At 38.4% G+C, this 22,882-nt stretch overlaps 1 pseudogene; it reads right to left on the bottom strand.

Annotated features, from left to right (window-relative positions):
* Positions 1–4,999: 4,999 nt before the first annotated feature.
* On the bottom strand, positions 5,000–12,497 carry LOC125840576 (uncharacterized; annotated as a pseudogene).
* Positions 12,498–22,882: the final 10,385 nt, after the last annotated feature.

A 22,882-nucleotide genomic window follows, 5' to 3' on the forward strand; every position in this document is an offset into this window, starting at 1 on the left:
TGAACTTAGAATTTGAACTTGAACTTAGAACTTGAACTTGAAATTAGAACTTGAACTTGAACTTGAACTTGAACTTGAACTTAGAACTTGAACTTGAAATAAGAACTTGAACATGAATTTAGAACTTGAACTTGAACTTAGAGCTTGAACTTGAACTTGAAATTAAAACTTGAACTTGAACTTAGAACTTGCACTTGAACTTAGAATTTGAAGTTAAACTTAGAATTTGAACTTGAAATTAGAATTTGAACTTAGAACTTGAACTTGAACTTAAAATTTGAACTTGAACTTGAAATTAGAACTTGAACTTGAACTTGAAATTAGAACTTGAACTTGAACTTAGAACTTGAACTTGAAATTAGAACTTGAACTTGAACTTAAACTTAGAACTTACAACTTGAACTTGAACTTAGAACTTCAACTTGAAATTAGAACTTGAACTTGAAATTAGAACTTGAACATGAACTTAGAACTTGAACTTAGAACTTGAACTTGAACTTAGAACTTGAACTTGAAATTAGAACTTGAACTTGAACTTGAACTTAGAACTTGAACTTAAACTTGAACTTAGAATTTGAAGTTAAACTTAGAATTTGAATTTGAAATTAGAATTTGAAATTAGAATTTGAACTTAGAACTTGAACTTGAACTTAGAATTTGAACTTGAACTTAGAACTTGAATGTGAACTTGGACTTGAACTTGGAATTAGAACTTGAACTTGAACTTAGAATTTGAAGTTAAACTTCGAACTTGAACTTGAAATTAGAACTTGAACTTAGAACTTGAACTTGAACTTAGAATTTGAACTTGAACTTAGAACTTGAACTTGAAATTAGAACTTGAACATGAACTTAGAACTTGAACTTGAACTTAGAACTTGAACTTGAACTTGAAATTAGAACTTGAACTTGAACTTGAACTTAGAATTTGAAGTTAAACTTAGAATTTGAACTTGAAATTAGAATTTGAACTTAGAACTTGAACTTGAACTTAGAATTTGAACTTGAACTTAGAACTTGAACGTGAACTTGGAACTTGAACTTGAAATTAGAACTAGAACTTGAACTTGAACTTAGAATTTGAAGTCAAACTTAGAACTTGAACTTGAACTTGAAATTAAAATTAGAACTTGAACTTGAACTTAGAATTTGAACTTGAACTTAGAACTTGAACTTGAAATTAGAACTTGAACTTGACTTAAAACTTGAACTTGAACTTAGAACTTGAACTTGAACTTGAACTTGAACTTAGAACTTGAACTTGAAATTAGAACTTGAACTTGAATTTAGAACTTGAACTTGAACTTGAACTTAGAACTTGAACTTGAACTTGAACTTGAACTTGAACTTGAACTTGAATTTAGAACTTAGAACTTGAACTTGAACTTAGAACTTAGAACTTGAACTTGAAATTAGAACTTGAACTTAGAATTTGAACTTGAACTTGAAATTAGAATTTGAACTTGAACTTAGACTAGAACTTGAAATTAGAACTTGAACTTGAACTTGAACTTAGAACATGAACTTAAAATTTGAAGTTGAACTTAGACTTGAACTTGAAATTAGAACTTGAACTTGGAACTAATTAGCTTGAATATATAACTAATTAATTTTAGAAATTAGATATGAACTTGAATTGAAAACTTGAACTTATTAAAACTTGAATATATATATATATATATAAACTAATATTCTTGGATTTGAAGTTTATATATAACTAATTTTAGAACTTTTCGTGCTAGGCAATTGAGGAAGCTCAACATCTAAAAAAGTTGATACAAGACTATATTGCTTCTTTAATCAAAGTAGGAGATAAGGTTGGTGCTTCTAAATTTCTAAAGTTCAAGTACAATTGTTTTCAATAATGTGTTTGTGTCCATCTACTATTGATACTTAACTTTAATTTTGTGATAATTTTTTGTGTCCATCAATTGTTTGTTAAGCATAAGTACCAACACTAGTTGATCCTATTGATGACAAAATTGATTTTCTTGCAAGATCGATTTGTGTCCATCTAGTTGTCACGACCCGATTTCTCAAGTCATGATGGCACCTACTATAACCTACCAGTAGGTAAGCCAACCCGTAACCCGGAACAACAAGTAATGGGTCTGAGGGTAGAAACTAAACAAGAGTAGGCAAATAACAATATAAACAGGCGGAAGCAAACCAAAAACATATATACAAATAAAGATCCCTCCCAGAACCTGGAAGTCACTAGTACAGAGCTACTAACAAAATGAGTACAAGTCCCAAAAGTGGACAACAGAGACTGGACTGTCTCGAAAGGTAAAAGACAAGTCTATATATACAGATGGAGACTGAAATAGTACAAAACGTCGTGTGCTCACTCCCGTCTCCGGATCAGTCTGCTCCAAGCTCGATCAACGCTGGCTACTAGTGCCCGGACCTGCATCACGAAATAGATGCAGAGCGTAGCATGAGTACCAAAACAACCGGTACCCAGTAGGCATCATAGGCCGACTGAACTTGAAAAGTAAAGGCAATATGAAAAGAAGGAATAACACAAACCGAAGTCAAGAACTAAAATCTAACTAACAAGGGAATGCACACGAGTGTACAAAGAACTAACTAAAGTAATCTATAAGCTAACTACACCTAACTGGGCCCCCATAAGCCCAGAAGGTACACTCGTGCGCAAATTAAATAAAAACCCGAACGGACCCCCATAAGCCCGACGAGTACACAGAATAACTAAACTAAAGAGAATTGCATAAAAGAACCCAAGAACGAAGAACATCAAACCAGAACCTCAACCCTAATTAGTAGAATCTGACAGTACGGAGGCCGGACCTCGAACCGGATGCTCACAAGAAATATCCAAGTAATCAATCACAAATATCAAGTATATGAGGCCGGAACTCTAACCGGATGCTCTATATAAGTATCTGGGAAATAGAGGCCGGACCTTAAACCGGATGCTCTATATAAGTATCTGGGAAATAGAGGCCGGACCTTAAACCGGATGCTCTATATAAGTGCCAATGTAGCTGCTGAAAGAGTCCTAATCGATCCACACTCATAAATGTCCATGGAACGCCGTCCATACTTAGCCAATCAATGTAAGTCCTTGGAACCAAATCAAAAATCAAATTCAAATCGCGAAGTAGAACTAGTGTCGCCGATGTAACTCGTGAAGCCGTAACATCGGGGAAAATAAGGATAACTAAAGTCGGAGCAAGCGTATCGCCTAACTAAGGCCCAAACTATCAGACTCAAGTCTGCTACACCAGTCTACAGGGATCTAAGCCGGCCGAGCGACGTCGGGGCAAAACTAAGGCCTATTGGATCCGAATAATGTATTTCTAAGGCAAGCCCTAGTCAAACCTAAACTAAGGCCCAACATTCTTCAAATAAACAATAATTAAGCATGCAAGCACTCCACATAGCGAGGAGGGTCCGTTAATAACACAAAGCATGCTCACAGTTACCCGATAATTCCGAAATAGGCCGAAAACATGATTTCTTAACACCTATGCAAGATTCAATAACTACCCAACCCAAATCCCAACTAATCAACATGCATTCACATTCTCGAGCTCAATCTAAGAGAGGAAAACCGTAGCCTACCTGTAGGCCGATCACACGCGCTCCAAAATCACTCTTCGGAGCTTTCCCTTTATGAACGGTCTCGAAACGCTTCCCCGCTATCAAAAATAGTATCACAACGTTAATACGGTCGTTTAGACACCAAAATCACAACAAACAGAGACGGGTCAATTTTGGAGTCAAAACGGGAATCGTGGGACCCGCGCAGGAAATTCCGAAATTAACCCCAAAAGTGGGTCCTAACCAGTTCCCCCAGCTCATGTCCCAAAATGGGACACAATTCGGGGCTCGGGAACAACACAATATCAACAAGCAACTAAAACCCAATTTTTCTCAAAAAATAGAAATGGGACAGCAGCTAATTCAGCGTTTTTACCAAAAACGGGCGATCTACAGTAAAATCTAACAACACCACAATGTTCTCCTCGAAAAACCACTCAAGATAGCCTCAAAATCACCAAAATCGGATCTAAAATGGCTAAGAAAACAAGTCTCAAAAATTTCCAAAATCAAGTCACAAAAGGGGTCTGGCAGCAGGTATTTTTCGAAAATTACCTCAAACGGGGACTCCAAATCACTATCCGAGATCACCAACGCGTTGTCCTCGAAAAATCTCACAACTTAGCCTTTTGGATCACCCAAATCGGTTGAGAGATGAGAGAGAGATGAGGGTTTGAAGTTTGAGAAATGTTGCGATTTTCTGCAATTTATTGCAGAAATCGCAATTTCCAAAACTTAAAATCCGACGGGGTGCTCCGATCTCGTTCGGAACCCCGTGCACGCAAACGAGATATGCAACCATACCAAATTCGATATTCCAGACTCAACGGCGCAGTCGAAATTTCCATCAGAGGTCATTTCGATAAAAAGTGGGTCCCACTTCCAAAAGCCCTTTTAAGTCAAAACCCACAAAAGGCTCGGAAAGATATCGAAAACCTCCAGACACAAAAGAAGGGTCAATCTAGACCAAACTCGACATTCCGGAGCTAACCACGCTGACGGAATTCTCATCCGAGCGCGTTTACTCAGAATGTTGACCAAAGTCAAACTTAGGCTTAAATTAAAGTTAAAACGCCTAATCGCACCGACTCACACTGAAAACCTCGGGAGTCATGTCGACCATGCTACTAGCCTAAAATGACCCCTTCCGGAGCTGATGAAATCGTCAGAATTGGATTCCGATGTCATCTTCTTGAACTTTTGATCGAAAATGATCGTTCAAGGTTCATAAGCTCCAAAACACAAAAACTCGCACCAAGACCAAACGAACGACCAGGTGACCGAACTGTCAGTCCCAGCAAGTCATAAATGACTTGGGGTCGCTATAGGAACGCTCTAAACGACACACAGAAGGCAAGACACAGAAATGACCAAGAGGGTCATTACAATATCCACTACTAAAAAGGACTTTCGTCCGCGAAAGAAAGGATCAAGAAGTACCTGAAGGCTCAAACAAGCCGGGAAACTGCTCTCGCATCTCCTGCTCGGTCTCCCAGGTAGCCTCCTCGACTGGACGATGCCTCCAACGGACCTTAACAACAGGAATGGCTCTCGAGCGCAATCTCCTCACATCTCTGGCTAGAATGGCAACTGGCTCCTCTACGAATGTCAAACGATCATCCAACTCGACTGCATCATACTGGAGCACATGGGACACATCAGGAACATACCGCCGCAGCATCGAAACATGAAACACTGGGTGGATGGCTGAAAATACTGGAGGTAGGGCCAACTCATAAGCAACCTCTCCAACTGTCCGGAGTATCTCAAAAGGCCCAATGTACCTGGGGCTAAGCTTGCCCCGCCTCCCAAACCTCATCACGCCCTTCATGGGCGACACACGGAGGAATACCCGTCACCAACAGAGAATCTCAAAGGTCGACGCCTCTGATCCGCATAACTCTGGTGCCTACTCTGAGCCGTCCTGAGCCTATCCTGAATCACCCTCACCTGATCCAGGGCCTCCTGAAGCAAATCTGTACCACGCGGCCTAGGCTCTGTAGACTCAAACCAACCAACTGGAGAGCGACAACGCCTACCATATAAGGCCTCAAACGGGGCCATCTGAATACTAGAGTGGTAGCTGTTGTTGTACGCAAACTCCGCCAAAGGCAAGAACTGGTCCCACTGACCTCCAAAATCCATAACACAGGCCCGCAACATATCCTCAAGGACCTGAATAGTACGCTCTGACTGACCATCCGTCTGTGGGTGAAATGTGTGCTAAGGTGGACACGGGTTCCCAACTCCTCCTGAAAAGCCCTCCAAAAGCTGGAAGTGAACTGTGAACCCCGATCTGAAATGATAGAAACAGGCACCCATGAAGACGAACTACCTCCCGAATATAGATACGAGCCAACCTCTCGGCACTGAAGTAGTATGAACAGGAAGGAAGTGTGCTGACTTGGTCAATCGATCCACGATGACCCAAATGCTGTCAACACCTCTAGAAGTCCGAGGCAACCCCACAACGAAGTCCATAGTGATACGCTCCCACTTCCACTCGGAATGGGTAATCTCTGGAACTCGCCACCAGGCCTCAAATGCTCGGCCTTTACCTGCTGGCAGCACAAGCAACGGGAAACAAAGTCACAATATCTCTCCTCATGCCACTCCACCAGTAATGCTGCCTCAAATCACGATACATCTTCGCTGTGCCCGGATGGATAGAGTATCTAGACTCATGGGCCTCAGAAAGTATCAACTGTATCAAATCTCCAACTCTCGGAACACAGATGCGGCCGGCAAATTTCAACACTCCATCAGGATCTAAGGTAGCCTGACCACCATCACCCGCTAACACTCGATCTCTAAGGGCCACCAAGGTATCATCCTCAAACTGGCAACCACGGATCCTATCAAGCAAAGAAGACTGAACTCCCATAAAGGCCAAGACGCGTCTAGAATCTGAGATATCCAACCGAACCATGCTATTAGCTAAGGACTGAATGTCCAAAGCTAAGGGTCGCTCCTCAACAGATAAGAAGGCTAGACTACCCATACTCACTGCCTTCCGGCTCAAGGCGTCCGCTACCACATTCGCCTTGCCCGGATGATAGAGAATAGAGAGGTCGTAGTCCTTCAGGAGCTCAATCCAACGACGCTGCCTCGAATTAAGGTCCCTCTGGCTCATGATGTACTGAAGACTCCTATGATCGGTATAGATCTCACATCGAACTCCATACAAGTAGTGCCTCCAAATCTTAAGCGCGAAAACTACCGCCGCCAACTCCAAGTCATGAGTGGGGTAGTTGCGCTCATGGATCTTAAGCTGCCTCGATGCATAAGCAATAACCCGGCCCTGCTGCATCAATACACAACCCAAACCAACGCCGGATGCGTCACAATAAACTGTGAAGCCCTCACCCTCAACTGGAAGAGTCAATATAGGAGCGGTGGTCAATAACTCTTGAGCCTCAAAAAGCTCGCCTCACACTCCTCTGACCAAACAAAGGGAACATCAACACGAGTCAATCGAGTCAACGGGGCTGCAATAGTAGAAAAGCCCTCAACAAAGCGTCTGTAATAGCCTGCTAGTCCGACGAAGCTCCGAATCTCAGTAACTGAGGTGGGCCTGTGCCAATCACGAATAGCCTCAATCTTCGCCGGATCAACCCTAATACCCTCCTTGGACACCACGTGCCCCAAGAAGGCTACAGACTCAAGCCAAAACTCGCACTTTGAGAACTTGGCATAAAGCCGCTGATCTCTCAAAGTCTGGAGCACTATCCTCAAATGCTGCTCATGCTCACTCCGGCTCCGCGAGTATACCAGTATGTCATCAATGAAGACGATGACAAATAAATCAAGGTATGGCCTGAACACACGTGTCATCAAGTCCATGAAGGCAGCAGGGGCATTAGTCAACCCAAACGACATCACCAAGAACTCATAATGGCCATAACGGGTCCTAAATGCAGTCTTAGGGATGTCTGCTGCCCTAATCCTCAGCTGATGGTACCCGGACCTCAATCAATCTTAGAAAACACGGCAGCACCCTGAAGCTGATCAAACAAATCATCAATACGAGGCATGGGGTAACGGTTCTTCACCGTCACCTTGTTCAGCTGCCTGTAGTCAATACACATCCTCATAGTCCCGTCCTTCTTCTTCACAAACAGAACAGGAGCACCCCAAGGCGACACACTCGAACGGATAAACCCCTTACCTAAGAGATCCTCTAACTGACACTGAGCTCCCTAAGCTCTGCAGGAGCCATCCGGTAAGGCGGAATAGAAATAGGACGGGTGTCGGGCTCCAAATCTATGGCAAAATCAATGTCACGATCTGGAGGTAGGCCAGGTAGGTCTGTAGGGAACACATCTGCAAACTCTCTAACCACAGGAACTGAGTCAACTGAAGAGTCCTCCTACTCACATCTCGCACATAAGCCAAATAAGCTAAACACCCAGAAGCAACCAACCGTCTAGCCCGCATAAAAGAGATGATCCCTGTCGGTGTGTGACTATAAGCACCCTGCCACAACACTGGGGAAATGCCAGGCATCGCTAAGTAACAGTCTTGGCGTAGCAATCCAAGACCGCATGGTAGGGGATAACCAGTCCATGCCCAGAATCACATCAAAATCAACCATATCTAGCAGAATAAGATCAACTCTAGTATCACAACCCTGGATAGTCACTAAGCAAGACGCAATATCTGATCCACTACTAAGGACTCACCCACCGGGGTCGAAACATGAACTGGCTCTGCCAAAGACTCAGACCTCATACCCAATCGAGGAGCAAAATAAACAGATACATACGAGAATGTGGACCCGGGATCAAATAATACTGTAGCAGGCTGATGGCATAATAAAAGCGTACCTGTGATAACATCGTCAGATGCCTCAGCCGTCGCCCTCGCCGGGGCTGCGTAGAAATGGCCCTGAGCACCTCTGCCCGATGCATCTGATCTACCACCTAGCCTGCCTCCTCGAGCTCCGCCTCTGGTACCCTGTCGGCTGTCCCGACGACCCTGGTCCTGACCACCACCTCTAGCTAGAGGGGGCACTGCTGAAACTGGTCTAGGTGCAAGGGGAGCTGGTACAATCGCTCCTCGCCCTCGCCGGGGGCACTCTCTGGACCAATGGTCAGGAGCACCGCAATCAAAACACCCCGAAGCTGAACGCCCTGAAGTAACCCGACTGCGGTAGGAAGGGAGGGAATCTGATCCCCTCGAACTCTGGCCCGTACTAGGACCACCCTGGTGATACTGGCCTCCCTCAGAAGCAGGTAATGCCGCCTGAACAGGACGACTGGACTGACCCTGCTGGAACCTCTGGCGGGGCCTATCATAGGAGTCTCTCCCTCTAGTCTGGGACCCGCTGTAGCTGCCCTGGTAGCGTGCCCTCTTATCGCTGCCCCCTTGGGCCTCGCGATGAATATGCTCCATGGATCGGGCATGGTCAACTACATCAAGAAATGAACGGCCAGCAGAAACTAAATGCTCTGTGTCGACCCTCAGACGGTACCGCAACCCACGTACAAAACAACGAACTCTCTCCTCCTCCGTGGGTAGGATCATGGTAGCATGTCGAGACAACTCATGGAATCTCGTCTCGTACTCTGAGACGGTCATAGGGCCCTGCTCCATCTGGAGAACTGATCACGAAGCCTATCCCTGACGCTCCGTGGCATGAACCGGGCCAAGAAAGCCTCTGAGAACTCACTCCAAGATACAGGAGGCGATCCAACTGGCCTGGACTCTCGATACGAGCGCCACCACTGCCTGGCTGGCCCACGAAACTATGAGCAGTGAAGTCGGCTCCTCTCGACTCCAAGAGGCCTAATGACTGTAGCTGCTCCTGACAAGTGAGCTGGAACTCGTAGGCATCCTCCCCCATCGCCCCTGAGAATATCGGCGGTGCCAACCTCTGGAATACCCCGAGCATCTTCTACTCGCGCAGTGGCATCTCCCCGTCCTTTAAGTCTGACACGACCGCCACATGAATGGTGGCGGCTGAACCTCTGGTGCCGCTGCGGCAGGCTGACCCTGCGGCGCTGGAGATGGTGCTGGTGCTGCTGGGGCTGGTGCCTGTCGCATCTCCCCAATAGCTGCTAGTATCTGAGTCAGGAGAGCATGAAGATCAGGAGCTGCAGCTGCAGCTGGTGCAGGTGGTGGCTGGGCTAGGCCCCGGCCCCACCGGCTGTGGAGGTACATATGCTGTCTGAGGCTCCTCCTCCCTATCTCGGGCTGGTGCTACGGCCCTGCCTCGACCTCGGGGTCGGCGTCTACCCCAAACTGAGGCTCTGCCTACAGACTCCGGGGGCGCCACCCCTGGCCGGGCCACCTCGCGAGCGAGCCATCCTGCGAAAGAGTGAAACAAGTGAGATTTCCAGAAACCAATAAGACACACGATGCACGAAAGCGAAACAAAAGAGGAAATTTTCCTAAGGACATCCTGTAGCCTCCCGAAGATAAGTTACGGACGTCTCCGCACCGATCCGCAAGGACTCTACTAGACGTTAGCTCTGTACAAGTGAGACCGATAAACCTGGGGCTCTGATACCAACTTGTCACGACCCGATTTCTCAAGTCATGATGGCACTACTATAACCCACCAGTAGGTAAGCCAACCCGTAACCCGGAACAACAAGTAATGGGTCTGAGGGTAGAAACTAAACAAGAGTAGGCAAATAACAATATAAACAGGCAGAAGCAAACCAAAAACATATATACAATAAAGATCCCTCCCAGAACCTGGAAGTCACTAGTACAGAGCTACTAACAAAATGAGTACAAGTCCCAAAAGTGGACAACAGAGACTGGACTGTCTCGAAAGGTAAAAGACAAGTCTATATATACAGATGGAGACTGAAATAGTACAAAACGTCGTGTGCTCACTCCCGTCTCCGGATCAGTCTGCTCCAAGCTCGATCAACGCTGGCTACTAGTGCCCGGACCTGCATCACGAAATAGATGCAGAGCGTAGCATGAGTACCAAAAAATCGGTACCCAGTAGGCATCATAGGCCGACTGAACTTGAAAAGTAAAGGCAATATGAAAAGAAGGAATAACACAAACCGAAGTCAAGACTAAATCTAACTAACAAGGAATGCACACGAGTGTACAAAGAACTAACTAAAGTAATCTATAAGCTAACTACACCTAACTGGCCCCCATAAGCACGGAAGGTACACTCGTGCGCAAATTAAATAAAAACCCGAAGGACCCCCATAAGCCCGACGAGTACACAGAATAACTATAACTAAAGAGAATTGCATAAAAGAACCCAAGAACGAAGAACATCAAACCAGAACCTCAACCCTAATTAGTAGAATCTGACAGTACGGAGGCCGGACCTCGAACCGGATGCTCACAAGAAATATCCAAGTAATCAATCACAAATATCAAGTATATGAGACCGGAACTCTAACCGGATGCTCTATATAAGTATCTGGGAAATAGAGGCCGGACCTTAAATCGGATGTTCTATATAAGTATCTGGGAAATAGAGGCCGGACCTTAAACCGGATGCTCTATATAAGTGCCAATGTAGCTGCTGAAAGAGTCCTAATCGATCCACACTCATAAATGTCCATGGAACGCCGTCCATACTTAGCCAATCAATGTAAGTCCTTGGAACCAAATCAAAATCAAATTCAAATCGCGAAGTAGAACTAGTGTCGCCGATGTAACTCGTGAAGCCGTAACATCGAGGGAAATAAGGATAACTAAAGTCGGAGCAAGCGTATTGCCTAACTAAGGCCCAAACTATCAGACTCAAGTCTGCTATACCAGTCTACAGGGATCTAAGCCGGTCGAGCGACGTCGGGGCAAAACTAAGGCCTATCGGAATCCGAATCATGTATTTCTAAGGCAAGCCCTAGTCAAACCTAAACTAAGGCCCAAATGCTTCAAATAAACAATAATTAAGCATGCAAGTACTCCACATAGCGAGGAGGGTCCGTTAATAACACAAAGCATGCTCATAGTTACCCGATAATTCCGGAAATAGGCCGAAAACATGATTTCTTAACACCTATGCAAGATTCAATAACTACCCAACCCAAATCCCAACTAATCAACATGTATTCACATTCTCGAGCTCAATCTAAGAGAGGGAAAACCGTAGCCTACCTGTAGGCCGATCACACGCGCTCCAAAATCACTCCTTCGGAGCTTCCCTTTATGAACGGTCCTCGAAACGCTTCCCCGCTATAAAAATAGTATCACAACGTTAATACGGTCGTTTAGACACCAAAATCACAACAAACAGAGACGGGTCAATTTTGGAGTCAAAACGGGAATCGTGGGACCCGCGCAGGAAATTCCGAAATTAACCCCAAAAGTGGGTCCTAACCAGTTCCCCCAGCTCATTTCCCATAATGGGACACAATTCGGGGCTTGGGAACAACACAATATCAACAAGCAACTAAAACCCAATTTTTCTCAAAAATTAGAAATGGGACAGCAGCTAATTCAGCGTATTTACCAAAAACGGGCGATCTACAGTAAAATCTAACAACACCACAATGTTCTCCTCGAAAAACTACTCAAGATAGCCTCAAAAATCACCAAAATCGGATCTAAAATGGCTTAGAAAACAAGTCTCAAAAATTTCCCAAAATCAAGCTCACAAAAAGGGTCTGGCAGCAGGTATTTTTCGAAAATTACCTCAAACGGGGACTCCAAATCACTATCCGAGACACCAACGCGTTGTCCTCGAAAAATCTCACAACTTAGCCTTTTGGATCACCCAAATTGGTTGAGAGATGAGAGAGTTATGAGGGTTTGAAATTTGGGAAAGTTAGCTGAAATCTCTACAATAAATAGCAGATATTTCTGCAATTTTCAAAAAATTAAAACTCCGACGGGGTGCTCCGATCTCGTTCGGAACCCCGTGCACGCAAACGAGATATGCAACCATACCAAATTCGATATTCCAGACTCAACGGGCAGTCGAAATTTCCATCAGAGGTCATTTCGATAAAAAGTGGGTCCCACTTCCAAAAGCCTTTTAAGTCAAAACCCACAAAAGGGCTCGGAAAGATATCGAAAACCTCCAGACCCAAAAGAAGGGTCAATCTAGACCAAACTCGACATTCCGGAGCTAACCACGCTGATGGAATTCTCATCCGAGCGCGTTTACTCAGAATGTTGACCAAAGTCAAACTTAAGCCAAAATTCAAAGGCTAAAACGCCTAATCGCACCGACTCACACTGAAAACCTCGGGAGTCATGTCGACCATGCTACTAGCCTAAAATGACCCTTTCGGAGCTGATGGAATCGTCAGAATTGGATTCCGATGTCATCTTCTTGAACTTTTGATCGAAAATGATCGTTCAAGGTTCATAAGCTCCAAAACACAAAAACTCGCATCAAGACCAAACGAACGACCAGGTGACTGAACTGTCAGTCCCACAAGTCATAAATGACTTGGGGTCACTATAGGAACGCTCTAAACGACACACAGAAGGCAAGACACAGAAATGACCAAGAGGGTCATTACACTAGTGTTGACACTTAGCTTTAAATTTAGAAATAATATATTTGTTAAACATAAGTATCAACACTAGTTGATCCTATTGATGACAAAATTGATTTTCTTGCAAGATCGATTTGTGTCCATCTAGTGTTGACACTTAGCTTTAAATTTAGTAATAATATATTTGTTGAGCATAAGTACCAACACTAGTTGATCCTATTGATAACAAAATTAATTTTCTTGCAAGATCAATTTGTGTCCATCTAGTGTTGACACTTAGCTTTAAATTTAGTAAAAATATATTTGTTAAGCATAAGTATCAACACTAGTTGATCCTATTGATGACAAAATTAATTTTATTGCAAGATAGATTTGTGTCCATCTAGTGTTGATATTAAGCTTTAATTTAGGAATAATGTGTTTGTTAAGCATAAGTACCAACACTAGTTGATCCTATTGATGACAACATTGATTTTCTTGCAAGATCGATTTTTGTCCATCTAGTGTTGACACTTAGCTTTAAATTTAGAAATAATATATTTGTTAAGAATATGTACCAACACTATTTGATCCTGTAGATGACAAAATTGATTTTCTTGCAAGATCGATTTGTGTCCATCTAGTGTAGACACTTAGCTTTAAATTTAGAAATAATATATTTGTTGAGCATAAGTACCAACACTAGTTGATCCTATTGATGACAAAATTGATTTTCTTGCAAGATAGATTTGTGTCCATCTAGTGTTGATATTAAGCTTTAATAATGTGTTTGTTAAGCATAAGTGCCAACACTAGTTGATCCTATTGATGACAAAATTGATTTTCTTGCAAGATCGATTTCTGTCCATCTAGTGTTGACACTTAACTTTAAATTTAGAAATAATATATTTGTTAAGAATAAGTACCAACACTATTTGATCTTGTAGATGATAAAATTGATTTAGTTGGTGGATTTAGTTGTCGGAATTAAGTCAAAACTAAACTAGGTAAAGTTAAAAAGTTGTTATGTTGTTTAAATAAGTTAAAATAAATAATGTGGTTTAGTTAGTGAATTTAGTTGTTGGAATTAAGTCAAAACTATTGTAGTTAAAGTTAAAAAGTTGTTAAGTTGTTTAAATAAGTTAAAATAGATAATGTCGTTTAGTTAGTGAATTTAGTTGTTGGAATTAAGTCAAAACGATTGTAGTTAAAGTTAAAAGGTTGTTAAGTTGTTTAAATAAGTTAAAATAAATAATGTGGTTTAGTTGGTGGATTTAGTTGTTGGAATTAAGTCAAAACTAAACTAGGTAAAGTTAAAAAGTTGTTATGTTGTTTAAATAAGTTAAAATAAATAATGTGGTTTAGTTAGTGAATTTAGTTGTTGGAATTAAGTCAAAACTATTGTAGTTAAAGTTAAAAAGTTGTTAAGTTGTTTAAATAAGTTAAAATAAATAATGTCGTTTAGTTAGTGTATTTAGTTGTTGGAATTAAGTCAAAACTATTGTAGTTAAGGTTAAAAGGTTGTTAAATTGTTTAAATAAGTTAAAATAAATAATGTGGTTTAGTTAGTGAATTTAGCTGTTGGAATTAAGTCAAAACTAAACTAGTTAACGTTAAAAAGTTGTTAAGTTGTTTACATAACTTAAAATAAATAATGTGGGTTAGTTAGTGAATTTAGTTGTTGGAATTAAGTCAAAACTAAACTAGTTAAATTTAAAAAGTTGTTTAAATAAGTTAAAATAAATAATGTGGTTTAGTTAGTTAATTTACCTGTTGGAATTAAGTCAAAATTAATGTAGTTAAAGTTAAAAAGTTGTTAAGTTGCTTAAATAAGTTAAAATAAATAATGTCGTTTAGTTAGTGGATTTAGTTTGTTGGAATTAGTCAAAACTAATGTAGTTAAAGTTAAAAAGTTGTTAAGTTGTTTAAATAAGTTAAATAAATAATGCCGTTTAGTTAGTGGATTTAGTTGTTGGAATTAAGTCAAAACTATTATAGTTAAAGTTAAAAAGTTGTTAAGTTGTTTAAATAAGTTAAAATAAATAATGTGGTTTAGTTAGTGAATTTAGTTGTTGAAATTAAGTTAAAACTAATGTAGTTAAAGTTAAAAAGTTGTTAAGTTGTTTAAATAAGTTAAAATACATAATGTCATTTAGTTAGTGGATTTAGTTTGTTGGAATTAAGTCAAAACTAATGTAGTTAAAGTTAAAAAGTTGTTAAGTTGTTTAAATAAGTTAAAATAAATAATGTTGTTTAGTTAGTGGATTTAGTTGTTGGAATTAAGTCAAAACTATTGTAGTTAAAGTTAAAAAGTTGTTAAGCTGTTTAAATAAGTTAAAATAAATAATGTCGTTTAGTTAGTGGATTTAGTTGTTGGAATTAAGTCAAAACTATTGTAGTTAAAGTTAAAAAGTTGTTAAGTTGCTTAAATAAGTTAAAATAAATAATGTCGTTTAGTTAGTGAATTTAGTTGTTGATTAAGTCAAAACTATTGTAGTTAAACTTAAAATGTTGTTAAGTTGTTTAAATAAGTTAAAATAAATAATGTCGTTTAGTTAGTGAATTTAGTTGTTGAAATTAAGTCAAAACTATTGTAGTTAAAGTTAAAAAGTTGTTAAGTTGTTTAAATAAGTTAAAATAAATAATGTGGGTTAGTTAGTGAATTAAGTTGTTGGAATTAAGTCAAAACTAATGTAGTTTAAGTTAATTAAAATTATCATTATTGTTTGTTCAGATGGATCCTGATCGTAGTTGGATGTATAATAGAAACAATTGAGCTTGTTGATGTAGCCGAAAGAGAGAATAAGAGAGAAGAAAGAGAGAAGAAGAGAGAGGAGGATATTGCGGCAGCAAAGGAGGTAGAGAACAAGAGGTATGCAACGCTTCAGGCCCAACTAACTTGTCTTTTTGAATCAGAAAATATTCTTCCTCTATGTCCGGCAAGCAGTGATGGATCTTATCAGGAGGGTGATGAGAATGATAAGTCTGTAAGAAAAGTGAGGGTGATGAGAATGGTAAGTCTAATAAGGAGAGTGAGGGTGATGAGGAGTAGTTGTATCTATTTGACATTTTAGACTTATATATTTTTGGAATTGTTTAATTTGATCGTATTTTAGTTTATTTTGAAGTTGGATGAAGTTTATTTTGAAATAGTTTAATGTATATGTTGAAAATATTGTGTTGTTTTGGTTGGATGAAGTTTATTTGGCTTTGGGTTGTTTTGGTTGGATGAGGTTTATTTGGCTTTGGGTTGTTTTGGTTGGATGAAGTTTATTTGACTTTGGGTTGTTTTGGTATAAATATGCAGGTGGGCAACTAAAAATTGCAGCAATTTGCTTCTTGTTTTGTAGCAGAAAACCGACCTCCGAAGGTCGAAATTTCAAAAATAAAAAATAAAAATACCGACCTCCGGAGGTCAGAATTCCAAAACTAAAAAATAAAAATACCGACCTCCAGAGGTCAGAATTTTAAAAATACAAAAATAAAAATACCGACCTCGGGAAGTCAGAATTTTAAAAATACAAAAATAAAAATACCAACCTCCGGAGGTCAGAATTTCAACATTACAAAAATAAAAATACCGACCTCCGGAGGTCAGAATTTCAAAAATACAAAAATAAAAATACCAACCTCCGGAGGTCGGAATTTCAACATTACAAAAATAAAAGTACCGACCTCCGGAGGTCAGAGTTTCAAAAATACAAAAAATAAAAATACCAACCTCCGGAGGTCGGAATTTCAACATTACAAAAATAAAAATATCGACCTCCGGAGGTCAGAATTTCAACATTACAAAAATAAAAATACCGACCTCCTGAGGTCAGAATTTCAACATTACAAAAATAAAAATACCGACCTCCGGAGGTTAGAATTTCAACATTACAAAATTAAAAGTACCGACCTCCGGAGGTAAGAATTTCAAAAATACAAAAATAAAAATACCGACCTCCGGAGGTCAGAATTTCAACATTACAAAAATAAAAATACCGACCTCTGGAGGTCAGAATTTCAAAAATACAAAAATAAAAATACCGACCTCCGGAGGTCGAAATTTCAATATTACAAAAATAAAAATACCGACCTCCGGAGGTCAGAATTTCAAAAATGCAAAAATAAAAATACCGACCTCCGGAGGTCGGAATTTCGACATTACAAAAATAAAAATACTGACTTCGGAGGTCAGAATTTCAACATTACAAAAATAAAAATACTGACCTCCGGAGGTTAGAATTTGAACATCACAAAAATTAAAATACCGACCTCCGGAGGTCAGAATCTCAAAATGCAAAAATAAAAATACCGACCTCCAGAGGTCGGAATTTAAAAAAATGAATATTCCGACATAAAATAAAAACTGACCTCGAGAGGTCAGTAAATACCGACCTCCAGAGGTCGGTATTGAATAGCGACCAAGTTTTTTCCGACCTAAGCTGGGATGTCGGTTTTAGGTCGGTATTTCAGGGAATACCGACCTCTGGAGGTCGGTATTCACTGTTGTTTTAGTAGTGAGAGTCCTATTTGACTTATATTTAGGAGTAAGTTCTTTTTATTTGTTATTTGAATTAAGTTGATAAGTTCGTATCTTATTTTTCAATTTTTAGTTAGGAATTATATCTATAAATCAAGTCTCTAAATTATTAATAAAATAATTCCCTTTGATAATACTACAATATTTTTTCTCTCAAAGTTTTTCTCTTATTTTCTTTATTTCTTTATTAAAAAACCAACAATAATTTTCCCCACTTGGCTCTGAAAATTTTTTCGAGTAGAATAATTACACAAATAATACTATCATATTATGATAAGGACTCTTAAGGTGTTCAAAATACAACAAATATTTTCTTTTAAGATGGTCCACTACAAGTTCTTAAAAAAATAAATCAAAATATTGTTAAAGGTCATAAGACACCACTGGTAGATCTTGAAGCTTTGTACTCCTCTACACATTATAAGAAGAAATAATAAACATACATCAAATACACAACATGAAGCCTATATAATTTTTTTACAGAGTGAACTATTACTATTTGTCTTCAAGTAATGACTAGAAACTGAACACATACAATATACACGGTTCTTATAATAATACGAGACAACTAATACTTAACAACTTAACTTTCCTTTACAATTAGGAACTACGAGCACTTATCAATTCAAGTTATCAAGAACGATATGGTATGAGGATTATATATATGTATATTTTTTTTTCCAACTCTTCCTAAATGAATCTCTTTCAAATAATTAAGAGCACTGATCATAATTAACAACTCATATACATAAGATGAAGACATATCATTATCTGTAATCAACTGTGAGAATAAAATAATTACGAAAATTATTTCTTTAAGCTTTTATGAAGAACATCTATGCAACAAAATTTATGTTGAGGAGAGTACACATGCGTCTACACCTCGTGTAACACGAAATATGTAGCATTTAGATGAATTCTTTGTTAAATAAGTAGCATATACTTAATGATTCACCTAACAAGTAATTACATAAAGGATTAGAGGTACAAATAATATATAAATCATTAACTCCAAAAGTGCACTTAACATGTAAGCTAGTAAACCTATGGACACAATACCATGTATATCCTTAAGTCAAGAAACACGTAACATATATATTCTTACAAGCAAATGTTCTATAACATATTCATACATAGATTTTTGATGACATAGACATCCAATGTCATGATCAGCTACAAAATGTTCCATGGGTCATCCTAATCATGTTTTATAATTTATAACATATCTAGCATGTAGGTCGATATATAAAATATAGGAATTTCGTGTATAGTACCTGGGACATATAAATAAATTTGTCTGATGTCATCCATTTCTCATGAACAAATTACTTACAATGCCAATATCATAAAACAGCTATAGCTTCAAAATAGAGAAGGAAAATGACATAGACCTAGCCACTTGTAAAACAAACAACAAGTAATAACAAACATGTAAGGCATGTAACACATATAATCCAATAAACAAGTAACCTATAGCAGATTCATATATGAACTTACATTAACTTAATTCACTATATAACTAGCACCCATATAAATTATGCAATAATACTTTAGATCTTATAAAAACACATAATAAGATAAATCCTTACATATACATCCTAATAAAATAATAGAAGATATGCATTTTATAAAAGATTGTCGAGTCATGGTAGTAAAAGATATGCATTTTAAAAAGTCATCCATGTTACTAGAAATTATGGACTAGAACTGCCTCCTTGGCAAAACTAACATTTGGCCTTCTGGCCTAATATAAGGTCACCTTTAATGGACACAAATTATATGGCACTAAGAAGAATATGAATTAGAAGTGACTTCCAATGGACTAGCTTTATCGCACGATCTAAGTAATGAAAGAAAAGTAACCATCTCTAGATGCCTAGTAGCTTATTGATTATACGTGTGGTGCACAACACACCCATAAGCAAGACTCTACTAGCCACGACTTGTGGACTCCCTGGGACACGACTTGCTCTGATACCAAGTTTGTCATGCTCCAAAATGGCGGAGGTGCAAAAGAAACCCAGTGCCTCACTTGATCGAGCGAACCAACACATAAAGGAAATGAAAGAGTGAGGGCCGACCGGCTGAAACAAGATAATTAGATCGGCAAGATCACACAATATGAAAGACATAAAGTAGGCTGGCAAGGCCATCTTACTGATAAAGAACTAGCATGCCGACGAGGCAACATATGAGACCATGAATACAATAAACCAATAAGGCTATAAATGAAAGCTGAGAAGACCCAACCAAAAATGTCCACAAGTCTCTACGAATACTACAACTCAGCTGGTTGGGATAAGTCCCCAACGACGCCAACAACTATATACAAAACTCAAGTATGTAAAATCTATAAACAACCAACAGCTCCAGGAAGAATGAAGCTTACCAATCCTCAGCTGAGACAACACCCCTATGGCAAAGGCCGATCAAGACATCTGTCCAAACCTGCAGCACGACATGCAGCATCCCCATGCAATGGGATGTCAATACGAATGAAGATGTACTGGTATATAAGGCAGAAAATGATGTCATAAATAACTATGATAGAAAGGGTAATAAAGATACCACCTAAAACTGAAACTTTGATAGCCTCCATGGCTAACATCTGACCTCCTAGTAATCAAATATGCATGATATGGTCATTTAATCGTATGTCGTGAGTACACACACACATATATATATAGATGCAAATGCATGACATAACCAACCAAATGCTAGCAATGGTGGTGCTTTCCGGTAGCGAACCGACATCATATTTGCCAACTTGTGGCCATCTATGTCTCATACATATAAGTATAGGCAATAGGCCTCATACCTCCCAATTATAGCTCGGAAGTAGACTGCATAGCATGTCATGTCATGGATGTGTAATGAATATATGTTACTATACTCATGTTGTCAATCTTGGCCCGTTGGAACTAATGTTCTCATAATTCTGTATTCACTTTCATATAACATGTAAATGCCTCATAGAACCTCCTCATATACTTTTAGAATAGACTAAGTGCCTAACTCTATTTCAGAAAGGTAACTTAAACCTAAGGATATTCAACAAGAACTCAAGGTGCTTAAAGGATGTTTTCATGAATTCATTTAACTTCCGTACAACCATTTAGGTCTATAGACTCGTAATGGATTCGAAGCTCTTGACTCGACTTCAAGTTAGAAAATCATTCATCTAGAAACATAAAAGGAGACTAAACTGCTTAATTTGATCTATACGAATGACTCCCAATTGATAGTAGTATGGTCCGTTTTAGAAATGTGTTGATTGACAAGCATAAAACAAATATAACAGAGTACAAGATTTAATACTAGTATCATTTTCAAATAACATTTTTTGTAAAAGGTTTTGACAAGAAAGAATGACTTAACAACTTCTCTGGGTATAACATGATAATTCTCCAATATTTGAGCCTTAAACTTAGGAAAATAGCTCGCGAATAGACATAAGAAATAAGAAAATTGACGGAGGATAACTTTACCAGCAACACACTTCACAATGACACAAGTATAAGAACAATACGATAGAATCAAAGCATAACATGGGTTGACTTCCCAATGCCTTTCACATATGGTCTTTCTAGGAATAGAATAGTCATAACAATAACTCATTCGATGTTTTATAAATTTTTAGATTTCGTGCGATATGAAAAAGAGAATTTTGCCTTAACATACCTTGAATATAGGCTTGAATAGCTTGATATAGATTATCAATTTCCCTTTGGTGATTGAATAAAGAGTTGAAATATTTTTCCTACCAAAATCTTCTTCAACACGAGTACATAATTTTATTTCTGAAGAATCGTTGTAAAATTTTTTCCTCTCTTTAAATAACCACTTCAACAACTACATCATCTTTTTAGCTAGCAGCATACTTGGACTTTCCCTTGTTAAGGGAAAAGAAATGGAGAAAATTATTTAAAACTCATGTACGAAACTTTATGTATATATGTATAGCACACACCGTACTTCCTTAATGGATAACTCCTATATTAGGTCTAAAAAAAACTTGATGTATATTTGATGTAACTTATCTATTTGCACATAAAGGCTACATGTTATTGTATATAGGATATTATTTTCTGGAGGTGCAACTAAAAATGAAAGGAAAATGCCAAAAATTGTAGATGTGGGATTATATTTATATAAAAAAAGAATAGCCGTCAATTAACCACTATCTTAAAGGATTACACATATCTGTGCTACACTATTCCACCACTTCCACGTGGAAGTGGTGGTGCCAACTTAATTAGTTTTTTTTATCCCCTTAAATAAGTATTAGGTATTGCATAAGTTCTTGATAACATACATATCTCTTTTTACATATATTTTAATTAATAGAAAATTATTTTGAATAAATTCTACCTCATAAAATAATAATTCTTTAATATAACTGGTTTCACAATCTCCATTAAAATATAAATAAACTATAAACTCTTATAAATAATATAGATAAATATATAGTAATTAAGATTTTTTCCCCCATAAATATCTAAGACATTTTTGAAAAAAGACTAAAAATATACTTTTACCAAACATTAATTTAAAATTAATATTTCCAAACACGAGTAGCATTATAATAAAATTATCAAATTTGGGCTTGTAATAAGTCAGGTGTTACAGTTAATTACTTTACAAGTCTTAACCCGAATTTGTTTAAGAAGGTTTCCATTTATAAAAACACTATTATTTTATTCGTTTCCATTTTATTTACTTTTCTGCACGTTTTAACTATTGAGATATGAGGTGTTAGAGTGGGTGTCCGCACGACCCGATGGGTTGGGTTGTGACAAAAATCTGACATCAACAGGAGAGAATTAAAGCTTTTTTTTCTTTTTGCAGAGAGAAAGAGAAAAGTTTTCTCTCCTGCAATTCCCCTTTCTTGTCTTTGGCTCTTTCTATAGCCTTTTCTAATTTCTAATCTCTAATTTTGGGGCGGAAAATCGTTTTTATACATAAAAATATTTTCTTAAGAATGTTTCAAAAAAAGTAAATTACAACTTCTAGAAATGAATTTTAATTAGTTAGTTGTGATTTTATTTTTAGTGGTGTCTAAATAAGCTTATGTTTATCTCAACAAATTATTTATCAATCATTGGTTAAACTAGTCTAGGGTTTATTTTCACTTCCTATTACTTTGAGAGATGAATTTTAATTATAACAATAACGATATACCTAGTGTAATTTTATAAATTGGAATTTATATAAAGAGAGTAAAGTGTTTGTAGATCTTACAGTTAGACAGATTGTTTGTTCGATGACCCTCGGCTCGAGGAAAAAAAAAGCTCTAATGTTCTATATAGAGAAAGAAATAACGGAAATGAAGAAAGTTATGACAAGATACTATCGACAACTGACAACCTAACAA

The sequence above is a fragment of the Solanum verrucosum genome, unplaced genomic scaffold (genome assembly GCF_900185275.1).
Source record: "Solanum verrucosum unplaced genomic scaffold, falcon-dt-bn FXZP01000188.1, whole genome shotgun sequence".
Classification (NCBI taxonomy): Eukaryota; Viridiplantae; Streptophyta; class Magnoliopsida; order Solanales; family Solanaceae; genus Solanum; species Solanum verrucosum.